The sequence below is a fragment of the Strix aluco genome, chromosome W, assembly GCF_031877795.1.
Source record: "Strix aluco isolate bStrAlu1 chromosome W, bStrAlu1.hap1, whole genome shotgun sequence".
Taxonomy (NCBI): Eukaryota; Metazoa; Chordata; class Aves; order Strigiformes; family Strigidae; genus Strix; species Strix aluco.
In genome coordinates, this window is record NC_133970.1 from 6,424,624 (window position 1) to 6,438,351 (window position 13,728).

General features: G+C 60.0%; 1 pseudogene; it reads right to left on the bottom strand.

The window, feature by feature from the left end:
- Positions 1-515: 515 nt before the first annotated feature.
- On the bottom strand, positions 516-13,430 carry LOC141917726 (dual specificity testis-specific protein kinase 1-like; annotated as a pseudogene).
- Between the last annotated feature and the right edge of the window lie 298 nt (positions 13,431-13,728).

Consider the following 13,728-nt stretch of genomic DNA (forward strand, 5'->3'; position numbering starts at 1 on the left):
CATTAAGCAAAATAGCCCTGATGTAACACGGCAGCCAGGCAAGAGCAGAGGAAGTCATGTTCAACGAGACAAAGACACTGTCAGTTTCTTATGGGGTCATGTGTGCCATATATAGTTGATTAATTGCTATGTGAATTAGCCTGCTTGAAGAGCAAAAGGGTGTTAAAGGCAGGTGTTTTGGAGGTGGCATGTATCACTGTCTTATCTGCTGGCTGAACCCACTTTGTAGCAATAAAGAGACACAGCTTGTCTGCTCTTTGCTTTCTTGTGTACCACCATAAACATGGACTCAAGGGCACGAACCCAATGAACCTAAATAATAAATGGGAATTTGACTGAAGCCGTTTCAACTGAAATGGTCAATTCAGGGGTGTTAAGACCTGTGGCTGAGCCAGGCTGGTTCATGGTCCCTGAGGGGGGACACCAGAAGCCCTGGGCAAGCCCATGCCACCCTCTGGGGGTGGGGCTCCCCTCCCCATCCAACATGCATTCCAGAGACAAAGTGGCAGCCCAGGTTGCTGGAACATTCAGTTTTTATTGAACACTTTAAATAAGCTGGGTATATATTACTAGCAATTATTATTAATAGTAAAGAACTCCACAAGAGTTTTGCATTCACCAGTGCATTGTGTGGGAGGGCGGAAAGCCGGCCCCCAACCTTGCCAGGGGCCAGGCAACCTGTCCATGCTGTCCACCATCCCCTTCACCTCCAGCCACCTGTGAGGCTCTGGGGTGGGATACCAGGCAGGATGGCACCCTGGCCCCTCTGCCAGCACCCCACTCCTGACCCTGTGTGCTGGGGTGACACAGGGCACCATACTGGCTCAGCACCCAGCCCCCATAATTGGGCAGGCAGGGGGCAACTCCAGTGCTGGCAATCCTCCCTGGACACTGCCCCATGGGCATCATCCCTCTCCCAGGCCCTGCACTCCTCTCCCCATGTCAGGAACTGGGTACACTCCCCATGCTTGTGAGGAAGCATGGGGACACCCACTAGCCCCACAGGGTCCCCCAACACACACATACACACACTGACCCCTCTGCCCCAGCACAGCCCCGCACACCCCATGGCCTGGGGGGCCATGGGGGGCTCCTGGCTCATTGCACACCCCTTGGCAAGAACCCGCAGAGAGGTGAACCTTTGGGGAAGGGTGGTCCCTCATCCAGGGCTTGAATCCCGGGGGGCCCTGCAGGGGACCAGCCCTGCTGCCCAGGGCAGCACTGGAGCATGCCCAGGGAAGGGGTGTTATTGCACTTCAGTCCCCAGCAGGGACCCAGCCTGCCCCTGGGGCTCTCTGCAGACCCCTGAAGCTGATCCTGGTGGGACAGGTGCCTGAGCAGCACCATGGCGGCCACAGCCTAGGGCACCATGGCCACCAGCGGCTACGAAGCGCTGAGCGAGCAAGGATACACTGCAGGGATGCACCGGGCTCCCGTACCTGCCCAGTTCTGTGGCCACAGGCGGGTCCGAGGGGCAGCCAGACACAGCCCCACTCCCCAGGGGTCCAGCACTAGGACTGTGCCTCTGGCAGCTTCAGGCTGGACTCCATCAGCACTGGCCCCAGGGCATTCTGGTGGCAGCCCTGGTCATGGGTGAGGAGGCTCTTAGCCTTGCAGCTGAGGTTCTGGTAGCTGGGCAGGCTGGGTGCTGGCTGGTGGCAGATGGAGATGAAGCTGAAGGGACCCAGGCAGCAGCCAGGGCAGGACAGCACCTCATCCTGCTTCAGCACGGTGCCAGAGCTGTGCCCAGGCAGCATGGCTATGCACTTCATCTGCTCCAGTGTTGTCGCACAGGGGATGCTGAGCTCGGAGAGGCCACGCTCCAGCCTGCTGCCCCAAGCCAGGGGTTTACTCACCACCACGTGGTGGTTGTTGAAGAGGAGCCTGTTGAGGGATCATGGCTCCAGCTCCCAGGGTCAGGCACCCAAGGCTGCCGTGTGGATTAAGTTGCTGTTGGGGGGTGGTGGGGGAGGCTGCGGCAGCTTGGGGCTGTCAGGGCCACAGTCCATCCCCTCCTCCACCCCGGGGCTGGGGGGGGGAGGCTCGTCCCCAAAGCAGGGGGAGGAGGGCAGGGGGCTGGCGGTGGGACAGGGGGACCCCATGCCCAGTGCCAGGCCCCCTCAGCAGGGCAGCTCGGGGGAGGCAGGCAGAGAGTGGCACTTGTGGGGGGTGGCAGTGAAGGACAAGAAGTCACACTGCACCTCCACAGCAGGCTTGGGTGTCACAGGGGTGCTGAGCTGGAGCAGGGCAAGGGGTGGCAGGTCAAAGGTGAGCAAGATGACTGACTTGCTCAGCATGTCAAAGAGCCTGATCTTCCCTCCCTTCAGGTCCTCGCACTGGGAGAAGGAGTTGACACAGGGTGGCAGCTCCTTGGTCCTGGCCCTGCTGTAAGGCTCCAGCGGCTGCAGTAGGGCCAGCGATTTGGGGGGGAACATGTTGGACTGGCTGCAGGACAGGCACTGGTCCGGCTGCAGGTGCTGTGTCCCCAGCTCACACAGGGGCAACTGCTCAGCACAGCTGGCTGCCCTCCCAGCTACCCCTGGGCACGGGCACACGAGTGGGTCTTTGGGGTGCCCATGTACCATTGAGTGTGGCTGCCGTCCCAGGTGTGGGCAGGCTCTCCCCGACGCCAAAAAGGGTGGCCCCAGTGCCCTCGGTGCTGGGCTGGTGCTGCAGGACGCCCTCCAGGCACTGCGTGATTTCCAGGAACGAGAGGTGGGAGGTGGGCTCCATCTGCGGACAGGAGGGGTTCCCTGTGAGGTCTGCATTCCCCCCCCGGCACCCCAGGGTGCCCTGCCCAGCAAAGGCAGCTCCCTGCCTCTCCCTCTGTACAGGCAAGGCTGCCTGTCCTGCCTGGCTGCCCTGGCAGTGAAGATGGGAGGCTCACACTGCAGCAGTGGAAAGCAAGCTGGAGGAAGGCTGCCGGGCACTCAGTTCCCACCATGGTGCGGAAAGCGGTGACGTCCAGGCCAAAATCCTGCAGGGAAAGGAGGAAGTGTGAGACCGGGTCCCCCAGAGCACCACATAGCTCAGAAGACCCAGGGTGGCTGGCCTCCCACACCCACGGCACTGACTGCATGTCACCCAGGGCTGCAGACCTGGCAGCACCCCAAATTAGATCAAGGCTGGGGGATGCTGGGACACAGATCCCTCCTGCTCTCTGCCTGAATCCAGCCATCCCCTTCTCCCACCCAGGCTGACTCTGGGCTTCGAGAACAAGTTATCATCAGAGAACATCCCTCCCTGGGCAGCAGCACCTGCTGCCAGGAGACATTTGGGACACAGCACCCCTGCCCCGAGACATGGGGCAGCTCCTGCACATGGGGCTCTGCCCCATGCAGAAGGATGGTCCCCCTAGTTTGGTGAAGTGGCCCCAGCCACAGTGCCGCTGTCTGTTGCCCTCTTTCCCCGTCCCTATCCCAGGAAGTCACCTTGGTGCAGGGCAGGTAGTCGGGGTCAGTGGGAATGCGAGCAATGGTCTCGCACAGGATGATGCTGTACGCGAACACATCGGCCTGCAGAGAACCGGGAGTCACTGGGGGGGGACCCCACAGCCCCGAGGCGATGTGCCCACCCTTCTGTAAACCCATAGCCCCCCTCCTCCCCACGGAGCCATACCGGGGTCCCTGCCACCTTGCTCCTGAGGGATGCCCAGTTCCTTCCCTCCATGTGCCAGACTGCCCCCAGGGCCGTAAATCCTGCAAACCGCCAGCGGCACAAGCCTGGATAAAGCCCCACATGCAGCAGCCATGGCGCATCACCTTCTCATTGTAGATCTCCCCTCGCAGCACCTCAGGTGCCATCCAGTACGGTGAGCCCACCACGGCCAGCGGCTCCTTCTCGCTGCCCTCACTGGGGGACATGGTGGGACATCAGGGGCCGCCTGCAGACTCCTGCCCCTGTCCTACCTCCCATCCTCCCGCTGGGGCAGCCCGAATCACCATCTCCATCTCCCTTCCTGGGCCAATCCTCCTCCATGCACCCCACGAACTCATGTCTCCCCACCCACACCATCCCCTTCTCCATCCCCTCCTAGTCAGCCCCAAATGTGTCCATCTGTCTAATGAGTCCCCACCGATGAGGACCACTCCCACCATCCCCGCCCTTCTAGCTGCACCCCAAATGTCCATCCCTCCCCAGCTCCTGCTCCAAATGGGCCGTAAACCCCCCAAGGACAGAGATGGACGGGTGGATGCTACCCACGCACCTGTAGGTGGGGATCTTCTCCGCCAAGCCAAAATCACCCACCACAGCTGTGTAGCCATTGGCCTCGCAGCGCACCAAGCAGTTCTAGGGGCACAGGAGGACTCCTGTCACACTGCCACACCAGCCCTGCCTTGCCAGCCACTGCTCCCAGGATGCCCTGGGCACAGCGCAGCCTCCTGTTCCCCGTCCAGCTGTGCCCGGGCAGCAACGTGTGTATGGGACAACGAGGGCAGCGGCATGCCCCATACCTTGGAGGTGAGGTCACGGTGGAAGATGCCCTTGGAGTGCAGGTAATGCAGGCCACAGGCGATGTCAAGGGCCAGCTTGACACGCACGGACCAGGAGAGGGGCACAGGGCTGTCCAGCAGCTGCTCCAGGTTCCCACCGTTGATGTACTGATGGAAAGAGCCAGGTCATTGCATCACTGCACCCCCCCCTCCCATAAAGCTGGATCCCCATCTCTCACCCCAACGCATCCTCCAACCACCCCACAGCACAGCCCCCCAGCAGACCTTGCCCTGCACATGTGCCACTGGCCAAGAAAGTGTCCCCATAGCAATTGCCATCCCCTCCCTAGGCTCTGCCTGCAGGAACCCCAAGACTTGTGGCTGTCACCCCACTCACCTCTGTTAGCGCGTGCAGCTGTCCCTGGTGCACACACACCCCAATGAACCTGTGAGACAGAGGGGACCCAAGGATGGCTGCGGCAGGGACCAGACCCAGGAGCTTGCCCAGCCCCAATAGCAGGTCCTACCTGAGAATGTTGGGGTGCGAGAGGCGGTTCATCAGCTGCACCTCCCGAAGCATGTTGCTCCGGTTGCTGGTCAGCTTGTTCATCTTCAGCACCATGATCTGCCCAGACTGGCGGTGCTGCACCTGGAGGGGGGTGCAGGGGTGGTTGAGCCCCACATGTCTCCACAGCTCCCCCAGATGCCAGCCTGAACCTGGCGCCCACCCCCAGCCCTAGAGGTTGGAGCTAAGCACCCCACACACCCAAGGCATGGGGCACCTCAGGGACTGCTAGGGTTAGGGGGACCCCCAATGCCGATGATGCACAACTCCATCCTCCCTGGGGCATCCTGCTTGTCGCACTCCCCCCACTACACTACACTGTCCAGCCCTCCAAGAGAGGCAATGACAGCTCCTGCAAACCGTGACCCCAACCCCACTGCAAGTATAGGCAGGTGCAGGATTGGGGCGCACCAGGGAGAGCTTTTTCAGGTCAGTACCACCCAGCCAGACCCCACCAGCATGGGGTGGAGGACAGAGGGGGCACATTGCCCCCAAACCAGGCCTGAGGGTGGCCAATGCTACCCTGGTGCACGACCCCAGCCCCATGAGGCACAGTGCTCAGACAAGGTTGTATAATTAGCCATCCCCAGCCTGACACTGTCATGTGAGCTGGGGACCTGGCCCCCCACCAGGAACAGCAGCTGGGAGCACGGCCAAGCATGGACACGCCTGTCCTCTGGCAGCCCCCAGTATGTGTGGGGCGAGGGACGGACATGGGATCCCCTGCCCCAGCACCGTGCCAGGGGGCTGAGCCGATGCTGGGGGTTCCCTCCTGAGCAGGTGCTGGTGGTGGGATGGGATCCCCCCAAAGCAGCAGTTGGGGGGGAAGACACCCTGATGGGTCCCAGCTGCCCCCCAGCACACACTGAGCCGTGCACAAAGGTGCAGGCATTCCTCGGCGCTACCATCAGCTCCCTGCTCTTCTCCTTTTTAGTTGATGCTGGTTGAAGCTGCTGTGTCAGTGCCAGCCACTGGCCTGCCCCATGCCCCAGGGGTCGCATCCCCAGGAAGAACACAGGAGGCTGGCTGGAGGCAGGGTCCCCAGTGCCCCCAGTCTGCTCTCAGTTTGGCCCCTGTCCCCATCACAGAGGGGGGAGGCTGATGTGCTTGGCCCTCTGGAGCTCTCTTCCCACCCCATGACAGGCATCGCTTCAGGGAGCATCCTGGGGTGCACACAGAGATGGGGACCTGTCCAGTATCCAGTACCCAGGGGATGGGCAACAGCTCCCCACCACCAAAGGGCCTGGGGGAAAATTAGGTCTTTATGAAGATCCCTCTTCATGCCTGGGTGCACCAAGGCCAAACCAGCCCCAGGCTGAGTAGAAGCAACAGGCAATAGCCCAGCCAACCCCTTTGTGCCACCATCAGCTCATTGAATTCATGGAGAGGCTCTGAATAATTCAGCAGCCACCTGCCCACGGGCACCCTGCTCCAGTTACACCTGCGTCACCTCCAGGGCAGCTCCAGCCAGCCTGCTGGGACCCCTGGCCTGCCTCCTTCTTGCTGAGCACTGGACAAAGCATCTGGGCTTGGAGAGAGCCTGTCTCAGGGTGACAGCACAGTCCCTGCTGCAGGGAGCACACTCCTCCAGCCCTGTGTGCACCCAGGGTGACCCATCTAATGGCACCCCAGGTCCTCCCCATGTCCACCACACGGCTCACCCCACCCTATCACTTGCAGTGCCTGGCACTGCTGTCAGTCCCATCCCAGTGCCTGGGGGTCCCTGCCCACACTTGCACCAGCAGGCAGAGCAAGGGGCACCCCCACACCATCTCCACTATCCCTGCTTTCCTTCCACTCCATCCCCACACACGGGGCAGCTGGAGGCAGCAGCAGTCACAGAAACGGGGCTCCCAGCCTGGCCACAGTGGCTGTGTGTGCTTTAAGGAGAGGACCTGCCTGGCCAAAGCAGCCCAGGTCAGAACCTGCCTGGGAGCACCCCACTGCTGGCCCCACAGATGAAGCCAGCGGGACCCCCCAGCCCTGCCTGGCTGGGTGCTGCCTGGCAAACCCAGTGCTCCCAACCCAGCTCACCCAGTGGCAGCGCTGCCTTCGCATTGCCACAAGGGACTGTCAGGACTGGCTTGCTTGGTTTGGCTGGCAACAGCAGCTGCCAGATGCCAGGACCTGGCTCGATGGTGCAGGCAGGCTCAGCCCCACCAGGATGGCTGTGGGCAGTGAGGCTCCAGCACCACGTGCCCACGATGGGAATGCCAGGCAGCACACATAGCACTGGTACTCGGTGGCCATGTACTGTGGGGCTGGCCGGGTCACCGCCAGCAGCAGTGTCCCTGCATCAGGGAACAGCCCCTGGCAGGCACCAGCTCAGCCCCACATAGCTGGGACGTGCCTGTGGCTTAATTCCTCATTAATAAGCCTCCTGCTATTGCAGTAGGCTGGATCAGGTCCAAGTGCAGCCATATGACATCTAATGCCTTAATCCTGGAGGAGAGGCAGCCTGGGGGAGGGAAGGTCTGGTGAAAGCCCCTTCTCTGGGCTTTCTCCCAGGGACCCCAGGAGCCCTCAGCCAGCACAGCCCTGCCCTGGTGCCCTGCTCCAGGACTTCATCCCCAGGGGTAGGGAAGGCTCCAGGGGCTCCCAGAACAGCCCCCCACACACAGGGCATGGCCTCATCAAGGGTGTTCAGCACCCTGAGCTCGTTTGTGAGGCCCCATCCTACCGTCTCCCCTGCATGCTCTGTGGCTCAAGGCCAGTCCCTGCTCGGGCTGGCAGAGAAGAGGCTACACTCCCCTGGGCTCCCTGCGGCCTCCCACATGCGCTGGCCAGTTTATCCAGTCAGGCCAGGTGCTAGCAGCAGCCCAGCACCCTGGCCACCCTCCTCAGGAAACAGATGTAGCAGAGGAGGGAGCATGCCATGACTCCAGGCAGGATGCAGCCCCTTGCTAAGGGAGTTTCCTTCCCTGGTGCTGTCTGGGGAAGGCAGCAGGCAGTAGAGCCTCCCCAAGCAGGACCATGTTCCCCCTCATCTCTCCACGCTCTGGCATGGCACCCAGGAATCCCAGTGCATTCCCCAGAGCTGAGCTCAGCCTGGCAGCCACGCCAGGGTGCGGGGGAGATGACAAGATGCCAGCCCCCACCCAGGAGCCAGGCAAGCCCTTGACCCTTGCCAATGTCCCCCAGCATCCTGCATGGCTCCTCCATCAGGCACCTCGTGGAGGTACCACAGCCAAGCTGGGGTGTTGCGGCACATTGGTCCCCATCCCATCTGTTGCCAGCGTGCAGGGCTGGGGAATGGGATGGGCCTGGTTGTGGCCCCAGCCTGGGCACAAGGGATCTGAGCTCTTTTAACAGTGGAAATTAGAGTCTTATTTAAAGAGCATGCTAATCAGAGCAAGCAGACAGCCTGCTCCCTCCCTACAGCCCATGCTCCCATCTAGACACAGGGCAAAGCCCCCACCTGCCCCCCCCCCCCCCACCCGGGGGTCTCAGCAGTGATACAGAGAAATGATTTTTAAGAAATAAGTTTTAAGACTTATTTACTTATTTACTTATAGCAAACTGCTTAGCAACTTATTTACTTATAGCAACTTACAGTATTACTTATAGTATTTCTGAATATTGCTAAGAATCCTGCTTGCCCACACTGTTCTGTGGAATTTTACCAAGGACTACTGTGTCCATCAAAACAAAGCAGTTTACTGTGAAAATCTACCAAGAACTGCAGTGTTCAGCAAAATATCATGTGTTTGTCCTTGGGAAACAGATGTGCTCTAACTAGCTGGGCCTTGGTAATGAGTAAAGATAGCCATATACAGACGGTAGAAGTTCCATTGGTTCTCTTAGATAAGATAGAATGAATAAACCGGCTGAAAAACACTCTTGTTATTCAAGAAATTGGCCAAGAGAATATGCGCATGCTCCAGGGAAAAGTACAAGGTGAGAAAGACTACGAGCCTTCCTCCCAAAGACCCCCGGAGACACCCCCCAGGAGGCAATGCGCAGGTGCAAAGAGAACATAAACTGCTGACACCAGCCTCTAGAACTAACCCAGCCTCACTCATGCATATGTATGTTTGTGTTATGTAATCCAATGAATATGTATATCCACACTCTATAGGTTTTTGGTAAAATGTGCGGTGGGTGTGCAAGCTTTGTGGAGAAATCCCCTTGCACCCCGGTGCCAGAGTAAACATACCTGCTGTATAACTCTCTCCGAGTTGTAGAGTCTGTTTCCGCAAGTCAGCAGCCAGCCCCCCTGCACTCCGCACTGGGGCCAGGCTCACATATTGCCCCACTCAGTGCACGTCCCCTTGTCCCATCTCAGTGCAGGCAAGGCACCGTCACGCAGGGACATCATCTTGCACCCCTCACCCCTGGCAAGCCCAGCGGAGAAAGACAGGAGGGCAAGTAAGGGAGCTAGCAATGCCACTGATAATCCCATAGCTGCCTGAGACAGCTGCATCTGAGCTCATGAGAATCCCAGTAGTGCAACAGGTCTTTTACTAAGAAGGACTGGAAAACCTGCTCACCACACAGAAAAAGCAGAACAGAATTGGTCAAGACATACTTCCTCCAAGGAAGCAAAAGGAGCAGGGCACACAGCACCTGCTCCCGATGAACACTTGAGCGTCAGCAGCCCTCACCTCCCATGCTCTCAGAAGTGGCACTGCAAGCACAGTGGGAGTCAGGGCAATGCTGGCATCACACTGCGGTGGTGGGGCATCATCAGCCCTCACCAGCAAGCCCGGAGCACACCCTGTGACAGTGCAGGAGAGGTGCCAGCAGGTCCCCAGCTAGTCAGCACGTTTCCAGCGCCCGGGGCTCCTAAATGGCAGCAGCAGGGCCAGGGCTGCTCCTGGCCTCACCACAGCTGGCTGACCTTGGCAAATTCACTTCCTCCCCACCTGCCTTAGTTTCCCCATTCGTGCTGTCAGTGTCACACCGCTCCACCCTCCTTTGTAAAACAAGGCAAGGTCCACTGATGAAGGGCAGCAGATAAGAGGGAGGGAGTTATATCATTAGTTGCACTGGTAAATTGGGAATAAATGCAAAATCTCAAAGGTTGGCAAGGAAGCGAGCAAAGATGGGTGGGCAGCAGCAAAGGGAGCTGCTAATCCCACCCCGGCACCGTGGAAATGGGGTGCTGGGCTGAGCACACTGAAGGGCTGCGCCCTGGGAAGCAGCATCTCTGGGAGGATGTCCAACAGCGGGGCATAAGGGGCAGAGCTGGATAAGCAAAGACCTCTGGATACAACCCCTGGGAGAGTGTAGCCAGGATACTGCCCACAGCCCCTGCGTCTGCTGCAGACTGCACATGGGAAAGTAAGAGAGAAATTTGGGGAAGAGATGGAACAGTAGTTTAAGGGCTAGAGAAAATGTCTAGCACAAACACACCCAGCTCAATCTGCTCAGTCTATTGGAGATGGAGAGGCAGCTCGCTGCAATGTCTGTGTACCTGAGAAAATGGGTGGGCCTAGTGCCTCTGAAATTGTGCAGGGAAAGGCAATGGGAACCAGCTGCTCCAGAGGGAAACGGCCCAGCTCTACAGCACAGAGGGGGATCGGCAGGGAACAACTCCCATGGAAAAGGGCAGCTTTCCATCACCGGTGTCTCCTGTCTGCTCTGGACAGCCTTCCCAAGAGAAGTGCTTGGCTGGAGCAGGCTAAAGGTCAACTCAGGGGCAAGCTTGGGACACCAGGGCTCAGACGCTGAGCCCTTTGGCTTTAATGCTGGAATCACAGTCAGATGCCCATGCCAGTGCCCCAGCACCCTGCCTGGCCCTGGCTCAGCTGTGCACCAGAACTGAGCTATCTGCATAGGGACACATGTCCAGGTCCCCTCCCCATCCCCCATGCCCACTAAGGCTGGAATGAGGCAGGACCCAGCAGCCACACAAAGGAGCCGTCAATGCTCATGGCCATAGAAAGCACAGCAGGAACAAGGGAGGTGGGAGGAAAACGGGTCCCATGCTGCCCTGCCAAGCTACATACTCCTCACAAGCTCAGGCAGCCAAACCCCAGCTCAGATCCCAGGCCTGCCCCACGATCCTGCTGAGATCTTGGACTCAACCAAGCACAAGCACAAAGCCCCATCTGGCCCCCTCCTGCCCCCCTGCCTCCTCTCTGGCACACACACATGTTGACTCCTGCCACCTGATCCTGCTCCCACCCCCCAAGTTCCGCTGCTCCCCCAAATCCTACATGCAAGTGGCCCCACAAGAACATGAACAATGGGTGGGAGAAGGAGCATTTTGTGGCTCCCACAGGGTCTGGGGAAGCAGAAACAGCAAGGCAAGGAGAGACCATGGCCTGACCAAGACACAGGAGCATCCATTATTAAAGAGCCATATCCATGCCTGACATTATTAAATGCCTCCCTCTGCTCCAAGGTGCTGCCATGTGCTCCAAGCCAGAGATCAATAGCAGGAACCTGGCCATCAGAGAGGCCACATCTCTGCAGGGGCATGAGGGAGCACGGAGGAGGGGGACTCCTCTGCATGCCTGCCACTGCCCCTCACAGGACACCTCTCCTGCGGCTGCAGAGGAGCCAGGTCTCAGGGTCTCCTTGCTGAGTGGGGAATGGCACCAGGGCTGGGAAGGGACTCCAGGTTCCTGCTGGGATGTGGCTGCCCAGCCGTGCTGCACATGGGAGCATGGTCCCACACAGGGGACGCAGCATAGCACTGCCTGGGACCTCAGCAACTGTGGTGGGAGGTGGTGGGGGTCCTACCCAGTCCAAAGCTGCTCTTTGAGGGGGATGAAGCCACTAGAAGCATAGCCCGATACCTTGCCTGATGCCTTGTGGCGCCTTGAGTGATGCCAAGGACGAAAACAACACATGCACACACCTCCCCTCAGACAGGGAGAGGCAGCTGTGGCAGTGATACCAAAAACTTAAACAATTTAGTTAATATACCAATAACGGGCCCCTTCGTATAAGCTCTGTACCAACAAGATAAGCAAGCCTATGTTCCAAAGAGCGACCCTTCCCCAATTCAGTATGCTTTGTACTGACAAGATAAGCAAGTCTGCATGTGTGTAGGCAGTCTCACAATGTATGCATTAGGTTTCCTGGAAATGGGCAGGTATTCAACATATGCATTAGATTCCCTGGAAATAAGCAGGTACTTCTCTGGAATTATATAAATATTCATTTTTAAATGTACATAATGAGTGTGCCTTTGTCTTTCGGTATGCAGTTAGGTGGAGTGATCCCCCCATGCATCCAGCGCTGAAATAAAGAGAATGCCTGCTTCGTAATGCTATATTGGTGTTAAGAGGTTTATTCCCGATTTTGGTGACAGCAGCAGGGCAGGGCACAGCCCCTCATGCCCCAGCAGTAGTGCATGGGCTGGCAGGGTATTGTCACCATGCACCTCTGCTGCGCTGTAGGGACCCCAAGCTCCCTGCCAGCACCCATGCACCCCTAACCAGGGACCAGGGTGCAGGCCACACATGGACATCACTGCTCTGGCAGTCTCAGAAAAGACAGGGGACAAAGGCAGCTCAGGGGTTCCAGCCGAGGGCCAGCCCCCGTACTGCTCTACAGCATCACACCTCACTCCAGCATCACACCTCTCTCCCAGACCCGGTCACCTTCGGGAGGCTCCCGTGGGGCACCCTTCACATCTACCTGCCCAGCGCAGGCTAGAGCAGGCCCAAGAACTCTGGAAACCACCTCGGACTGGCTGCAAACACTGCCTGCATCCCCCGCCACAGGCACACCCTGGGCTTGGAGGGATCGGGGCTCCAGACTTTTGACAGGGGTTCCCGGGGCTGGGATGCTCGCCACCCCATCGGCGCCCCGGCCCCCCATGCGGCCCCGTTATGACCCACGCCGCAGCGCTTCGGAGCGCTCAGTCTTCCCAGGCTGTAAACAGAGCCGACACTCCCCTCCCTCTGCACGGAGGGACAGAGCCACAACACCCCCGGCGTGGATTGGGCTCCCCGCACCCCAGGTACCCGCTGCATGGCACCGCCTCGCCCCCACCCCCCCTGACCTCTCCCAGCTGTTGGGGCAGGGGGCCCAGACCCCCCCCCCCCCCGCACCCCACTGAGGGCCTGGGCAAGGCTGTGGTTCCCGGAGGATGCCCAAACCCGGCGGGATGCCTCGGGGACCGCCATCCCCGCTCCTACCCCGCACACCTTGAAGATCTCGGAGAAGAAACCGGCTCCGATCTTCTCGCAGTAGAAGTCGTCGATGCGCGCCAGGGTGGAGACGGCGCTGCGCAGCGCCCTGTACGAGGAGGGCCGCAGCCGCTCGCAGTCCGGCCAGGGCCCCGCCGCCGCCTCCCCCTTGCCCTCCCCTGGCCGCCGCAGCAGCTTCTCCCATTCCATGTCGGTCCCGCTGAGCACACCCAGCGCCATTGACGTCCCCGGCCAGGCGCGGCGCGGCTGGCCATCCCCACGGCTGGAGCGCCGTCGCAGCCACTGCCGCCACCACCACCCCCCCCTCCCAGGCGTTGCTGGCAGCAGGAGCGGGGCGGGGCGCACGGCTATTATGGCCCGGCAGCGGCTTCCGGATCCCCGCCGCGGCCCGGCGCCTCTGCCGCTCCAAACGCTGGTACCGGCGGGGCGGAGCTGGAGCGGGGACAGCCCTTAACTCCTTGGAACCCGCCACCGCTGAGCCCTGCTGGAGCCCCCCTCGCACCGCCGGGCAGCGGGGACCCTGCACGCCCTGATGTCTGCATGCACCAGCCCCGGCCCCTGTGGAGGGTCCGTGGGTGCTGAGCTGCCAACTCTGTGCATGCCCTGAGCGCCCCGTGCACGG